At 36.0% G+C, this 7,992-nt stretch overlaps 1 long non-coding RNA gene across 1 annotated transcript; it reads left to right on the top strand.

The window, feature by feature from the left end:
- The first annotated feature begins 582 nt into the window (after positions 1-582).
- Positions 583-7,369, top strand: LOC137637722 (uncharacterized). The gene is made up of 2 exons (XR_011043762.1): positions 583-644; positions 7,079-7,369. It is a non-coding gene; the product is annotated as an uncharacterized lncRNA (long non-coding RNA).
- Positions 7,370-7,992: the final 623 nt, after the last annotated feature.

Raw genomic sequence — 7,992 nt, 5'->3', positions numbered from 1 at the left:
GAATTGGTCATGTGGACCAACACAGCTTCCTCCAGTGATGGAGATGTTTAACTCAGTTGTTTATATACAATAAAACTTAAAAAACCACCAAGATGTGTTCAATAAACCATCTAAATACATCTGAAAACAACTCATACTCAAATGTGTGCTTAAGACAGTAGCACACCAATAAATGGTGGCAGCGCTTAAACTCAAAGACAGCGGTTATACTCTAAGAATTAGAGAAATATCTTCAAGACTTCAAAAATAAATAGCTGTAAAACCAGAGATATATCTTCAAGACTTCAACATAAAAGCTGTAATACCTGATAAAGATCTTCAAGAACTCAGAACTATCTACAAATATCTACAATTTTGACTGAGTCCAACGAAAATGCTAACACCAACATATGTTAGTATACAAATAGAATCTTCAATCAACATCCTAGGAAACCCAAGGACTGGCATTCAACTATTGCAAAACATATCCAGGAAGACCTACATTCTACAAGAAACTAGAACGAGACATCGCTAACAAAACATCAAGAGAGAGAGAGAGAGAGACGACTCGACTACATATAAAGCTAAGTACAAAGATTTTGTATTCATTTCAGTTTGTGCAGTGAAGTGTAGTTGTCACAAGTCGTTAGTCAAATATTACTGGGGTGAGTGAATTCCTAAACTTTGTTATAAGAAACTCCGAATTCTCATTTAGAATTTTTCTTTCTTTGTGCTAATTCCTTTTTCTTTCATAAACTCTTGGGGGGAAATGTATTGGGATTAGTAACATTGTTGGGGGAATTTTATTATACATATGCGTTTACGCAGTGGGCGTCTGTACTCATATAGATATTTTGATAGGATTGAAAGGGGTCAAAGAGATAGAAAAAAAAAAGAATACAGCAGTCATGGCTCCTCCTGTCAGCCCTACCCCTGGACCTAGTGGTGTAGGCCAGGCTAATCCTCCTCCAATTGTGACGCTTGTAAATGCCAGGTCAGCAATCCTTCCTTTTCAAGGCCGTGTCAACGGGTTCTTGCCACAAAATGTGGAGTCATGGATTTCATCCGTTGATGCCCATTTAAATGCCAAACAAATCGTAGATCCTTTTGTACAATTACAAGAAGCTAAAAGTTTTATAGATTTTTCTAAGGGGGATGCGAGTGCGTATTTAAGAGGTGTTTCATTTCAGGAAGCAGTTACTTGGGATGATTTCAAAGTTAGGTTACGCGCGATCTATGGGGGTGAAGAAGCTTTGGATGTGGTGTTAACGTTACGAAATACACTTAATCAAGCCACTATGAATCGGCTTAATGTTGTTGAGAGAGCAGCTCTCATAGCTGATAGGCTTAACGAATATCAGGACATTTTAGGTAATTCCACTTGGGTTACTAACGATAATATCTCCGTGAAAGATTTTTTACGATTAATGTATTTAACTTGCATGACACTTATGTTGCCTGAAGCTTTAGTGCGGTGCTTTGATAAGAAGTTAATGCCTGCAAGTACGGAATTGGATGTCTATAAACAGATAAAGAAGCACATGTCCAAGTGTCCAGATCTCGATCCCGTGTTAACTCAAGTTTTTGCTAAGAATGAAACAAAACCACAAACAGCGAACGTAATTAATAATCCAGTAGCGGGAGTGACGTGTTACAACTGCAAACGTCAAGGTCACATAAGCGCAGACTGTAGAACGAAATTTTGTTCAGTTCACAACACAGGATCACATTCTTATAGTCAATGTTACGCGCGTAAGACACAACAATATCCTAGAAATACACAGTCAATTCCACAGTCAGTTCCATATGGAAATAAAAAGAAAAATCCTCATTTTAACAATAAGAAGAAACAACAAAATGTCAATGCAGTTCAGAGTCCGAAACAAACAAACACTTCTTCAAATATCGCTGAGCCTGGGCCGTCAAACCAGACCTCGCAAAGTCAGCCTAATTTTCAGAATGTGCAGAACAAAGCAAATACCACATAGTTAACTCTAGAGGGGAAGAGAGTGATGTTGGGTCAAGGTCATTTATGTCAACATCAATAGTATTGAATAATCAATTTAATGTTTTATCAGATAAAATGTGAGACAATAGATTTTCCTATGAAACACACGGCCGAATTAAGTAAAACAGTGCATGCTCCCGTAGATTTGCAACGAATTCATACAATAATAAGCCAAAATGAGTTACGGCCAACCTTATATGCTGTAAATTTAGAACACAAATCCTTTACGTTATTTTTTGACTCTGGTAGTCCACGTAATATTATGGATTTGAAGACGCATCATTTGTTGTTTTCGAACTTTCCCGATTGAAAAATCAGGAATCAGACTTTCAGGTATAGGAAATAATGAATTAAACGTCATAGGCATAACTCATATTCAGTTCAGAGTCGGTAATCGCACGTTTGCCGATACATTTGTTGTTGTGAAAAACATTAATATGTATCCAGCTGTAATTATAGGATACCCATCTATGGGAAATCAAAACATTATCTTAGCTCCTGCAAAGCACGGCGTGTATATCAAAGGGAAATTCTATAAGTCTTCTAATACTTTAAAGTCTGTTTTGGATAATAAGGAGACGACAAATGTAACCGTAACGTACGTTGAAGAACCAATAACTTGTCTCACTAATAAAGAAATAATACACGCGACCCAGCAGAATTCTCGTTCACCCCGTAATATCATCTTGCACGCAATATATCGAACCAAACATACCTTCGAATTTAATAGTGCAAATAAAGAAAACACTACCGGGATCTGAAATATTAATCCTTTCCGATACTTTGAAAACCAACGGATTGTCTGTCACACAAGCTATTTATACAGTAGGCTCACATCAGCAATGTAATATCGAAGTCTGTAATCATTTAAATAACACTTTAGTAATTCACAAAAATCAACATATCTTGGATGTAGAAGTTTATAAACATCGTATTCTTACCGTTGCTGAAATCAATCACTCTCAATCAGTTGCGGATGAATCCCTTTTACGATCTATTAAAAATAAAATCAGTAAGGACATTCAAGACGAAGAAATTCAGCAGAAAATTTTTGAACTTTTAAATAAATATACAGATGTCTTTTCCACTACGGATGGATCCTTAGGGAAAACAGATGTGATCGAGCATCAAATAAGGTTAAAAGACAAACAGAAAATTATATATGTACCCTCGTACAGACTCCCTATGAAATTCCAGAATGAAATAAATGATGAAGTAGGTAAAATGTTAGAGGAAGGAGTCATTAGAAAATCAAATAGCCCTTATAATTTTCCTTTAATAGTTGTACCGAAAAAAGATCGAACATGGCGTATCTGTGTCGACTTTCGTCGTCTAAACGAGGAAACGATCCCTGATCGATTCCCAGTGCCATGTACTGACGATATTTTGTCTTTGTTAAGTCAGAATAAATATTTTACCAGTTTGGACTTACTTAAAGGCTTTCACCAGATATCATTAGAAGAAGATAGTATCCCATACACAGCCTTCAGCACAGCCAGGGGACATTATGAATTTTTACGGATGCCTTTTGGTTTACGTTGTGCTCCTATAACATTTACAAGAATGATTAACATAGTGTTTGGAGACTTGTTAGGGGATATATTGCATGCCTATATGGATGATCTTGTAATCTTTTCCAACACCTTAGAAGAACATCTACGTAAGTTAGAACTAGTACTACAGAGATTAAGACAACATAACTTAAGGGTAAAGATTAGTAAGTGTGAGTTTTTCAAAACAGAATTAGTATATTTGGGTTTCATGGTGTCAAGCCAAGGTCTTAAAGTAGTCCATGATAAGGTGTCGGCTATACGTAATTTTCCCATACCTACTAATGTCAAGGGAATACAGCAATTTCTGGGTTGTAGTGGATATTACAGGCGTTTTATACGCAACTATTCAATAATAGCCGCTCCTTTAACTGATCTTACGAAGAAGGGCGTAGATTTCATATGGTCTGAGCAACATTAACAGGCGTTTAATACTTTGAAAGATGAACTGTGTAGTTCTCCTATCTTAAAATTTCCTGACTTCGGTAAGGAATTCTTCATTGCAACAGACGCCTCAGACTTAGGAGTGGGAGGGGTATTGCTTCAGCAATATGATAAACAGTTTTTCCCGATAGCTTTCTATTCTCGAAAATTGAGAACTTCCGAAAGTAAATATGCAGTAATAGACAAGGAAGGACTAGCTATTGTTAATTCGCTAGTGCATTTTAAGTTCATAATTTACGGTTATCCCGTTAAGGTTCTTACTGACCATAAACCACTAACAGAGTTCTTTAAAGGCTTCAATCACAGCCCTAAACGAACTCGGTGGCATTTAATCATTCAAGATTTTGGCGCAAGAATCGGGTATTTACCTGGGAAAGCAAATATCATTGCGGATGCATTATCACGCAACCCCCGTGTCATCTTGTACGGAGTCTTTAGCTGAATTAATAGATATATCAACATCCATGCCTATTGTAAAAACAATATCTGAACAAGAAGATTTAGGCTGGAGTGCTGAATTGTTACAGACTGAGCAAAGAAAAGATCAGAAAATAGAAACAATTATAAATGCTTTGAAAGGCAATCATAAAGAAAAAGAATATATAAAGTATAAGCAGCAGAATTATGTAATCAAAGATAATATTCTGTGTAGGACTGTGACAAGGAAAACCCGCAATACACCACATGTAACTAACGACCAGGTAGTAGTACCAAACTCACTTGTTTCCACTGTCCTGAATTGGTTGCATTCAAATCCATTACATGGACACCCTGGGTTCTCATTAATGTCACAGAAAGCCAAATCATTGTTTTATTGGCATACAATGCTTACAGATATAAAAAGACACATAGCTAATTGTCGCACATGTCAGGAAAACAAAGGGCATACGAAAACACCTGTTAGCTTAGGAACTTATCCTGTTCCCAATCAACCCTTTGAAAGAATACATTTAGATTTGTTAACAGGATTTTACGAGTCAGACAGAGGGAATAAGCACCTCTTAGTAATTATAGATGCTTTAAACTCGATATACAGAACTAATAGCGCTTAAAACTAAAACTGCGATTGAATGCGCTAGGAAGTTTTACGAGTGTTACATTTGTAAACATGGAATTCCACACATGATAATCTCAGACTCGGGTGGTGAATTTAATAATCACTTTCTTACCTCATTGTGTGAATTCCTCAAAATAAAGAAGATCAATACCATGATATATTCACCCAGAGTCGAATGGGCTAGTGGAAAGAGCAAATAGGAAGATATTAAATATATTAAGGGTAACACTAGGGGGATCGGACCCCAACTGGGATATTGCAATACCGGCGGCACTGAGTACTCTGAATCATTCATATCATATATCAATTAAAATGTCACCGCATGAAGCATTGTATGGTACCCCAGTTAGAACACCTTTCCATGTATTAACGCCTACAACTAATCTATCAAATCCTTTAAAAGAATGTATAAATGCAAGTATAAGTCGATATGATATCCTTCGAAAGAATTTAGAAGAATCACAAATCATAATGAAAAGGAATCATGATAAAATAGCGAAACCAACTAAAACATATACCGTGGGTGATAACATCTATATTCAAATCAATGTCAGAAAAGGGCTCAACTATAAACTAACACCTAAGTTTGAAGGCCCATTTAACATTTTGGAAATATTAACGGCCAATAGGTTTAGAATTCAAAATGTAGCCCAACCCACGGATGAGAGAATAGTACCATTGTCTCACATAAGAAATTAAAAAGTGAGGAAAAATTTTAATTTCAATTTAAAAGTTTTCTTTTTAATACAGGAGTAATTACATATGTTTTTTCTCGTTACAGGTTTCCAAGATGAATTTTTTGTTGTTGGGAGTGATATTGTTCGCTCAGACATTTTTTTCGTATGGGATGAGTTCTAAGACTAAGAATATATATTTTAAATATGGAAATATAGTTGAAAGACAAGAAGACATTTTTATTACATCAACCAACGTAATTGTCGAAGTGCATATGCAAGCAATTTTTCTTCAAGAGAATGATGTCACTAGCTTAAGAACCGCCATTTCAAGGTTTTCTGCATCATTGGATGAGTTGCATAGGAGACATTTTCATTTGACTACTAAGAATTTGCTTAGCTCAACATTAAAAATTGCAGAGATGCTATCTGATGACTTAAAGAATAAGACTGGAGAGACAGGATCTTTGGCTTATGACCTTTTGATGTGGACTGTAGGACACGAACAAAAAGAAAGACGGAATCCGTTCATTTATGCTGCATTAAGCATCTTTGGGTCTGTTGCAAGTTTAGGTTTAGGACTTTCCAATCGTCTTAAAATTAGTAATCAAAATAAGAAAATTGAGTTCTTGACTCATAAAGATGAATTGATTATGTCAGAACTAAGGGATCAGTTAGCTTCAATCAATAAAATTATGGATTTGTTAAATGAACATTCAGATAATATCGTTCAAATTATGGAAGTACAGGATTTGTTAGCAACATTAACGTATTATGATTCAAAGATAGATCACATACATAACAGAATTGCACATTTCATTGAGAAATCCAAGGATTATGTAGAAGCTATCACGTTAGCAACTAAAGGTGTATTGTCGCCCCATTTGTTGCCTATACGTTACTTAAAATTAGTTCTGGAGAACACTAGGGATAAACTAGGCTATGTTCCTTTGTTAGACGAACATAGGTTAGAATTTTATTACAGCCTAATTACAGTAAACGTAGATAATAACAAGATTAGGATTACAATTCCCTTTGATTCTTCTGATGCCTGGCAATCTTACAGGATATCACCATTTCCGACTTTCATGACGAATCACTCAAATCCAGTAATATCCAGTTTGACAGGACACGTATTGATTTCCCCAGACAAGGAAACATATACGGTCATTAAAGACTTAAATCAATTAACTCACTGTTCAGACGCAATGGATAGAAAAATATGTACAGCTGACTCATTTGAATTCCGTAAAAACTTGATGGATTCATGCGAGTTAGGTATAGTGCTAGACGGTGCTCTCTCCCATACAAGTGAAAATTGTCTGGATAAGCTTTATCCCTTTGACAATAAAGAATTCAATTGCAGACTAAATAATGGCTCGTGGATACGATACGACAAGGACGGCTTCAATATATCATGCCCTGACGGATCCACATCCCACAACCACATCTTCGTCGCAGCAGATGGCTGTATCGGGACTTCCCCGAATTCCATGGTGACTGGCCTACGGACAATCATCAGAGAACGTGCTTACTTCGCGAATTTCACGTGGACCTCTACAACGCCCGCACTTCCTCTCCCCTATAAAGGAAGTGTGGCGAAACACTTAATGAAACTTACCGAAAAGGACCACCTGTCGCCGACTTACAAAGAGATTCTTCACCCCATAATACTGGCTAGTTTGTGTTTCACGGTGATGATATTTATCGCCGTGAACATCCTTGTTTGGCGTAGGTTACGGCACAGCAAGCAGCTACAAAGGAATGAGTTGCATAGCCCTGACAATACCCCCTATTTAATCCAGTTCAAAGCTGTATGAGTGGCCACCTCATTCGCTAAGGGAGTAATTTGTCGGATTGATGTTTGTATGAAAAGCTGATTAGTACGCTAGTAATATGTAATTAAAGAAATTCTCTACATTTGCATTGTTAAAAATACATTTAAAATAACATTTAAAAAAATAAATAAAATAAAAAAGGATATAAATCATTTTTTCTCTCGGCATCTAATAAAAAATATATAAGCCGGAATGTTAAAAAAGAAAAGAGAAAAAAAAAAAAAAAAAAAAAATATATAAGATATATAACAGAATCTATGGGCATCTAATAAAATGTATCAGCCCTATATATAAATATATATATATGTACGAAACCGTGGTACGTGTACGTACCAGGAATTCGTATTTGTGCACTGAATGTTGAGTATCTTGTTTCTGACAAAGGTAACAATTATTCTTTATCAAGTTACCGAATCATTTGTAAGTCAGAATTTGTTTTGTT

This window comes from Palaemon carinicauda, unplaced genomic scaffold, assembly GCF_036898095.1.
Source record: "Palaemon carinicauda isolate YSFRI2023 unplaced genomic scaffold, ASM3689809v2 scaffold949, whole genome shotgun sequence".
NCBI lineage: Eukaryota > Metazoa > Arthropoda > Malacostraca > Decapoda > Palaemonidae > Palaemon > Palaemon carinicauda.
The sequence above is the reverse complement of the archived record's forward strand: the minus strand, read 5'-3'. Positions and strand labels throughout refer to the sequence as shown.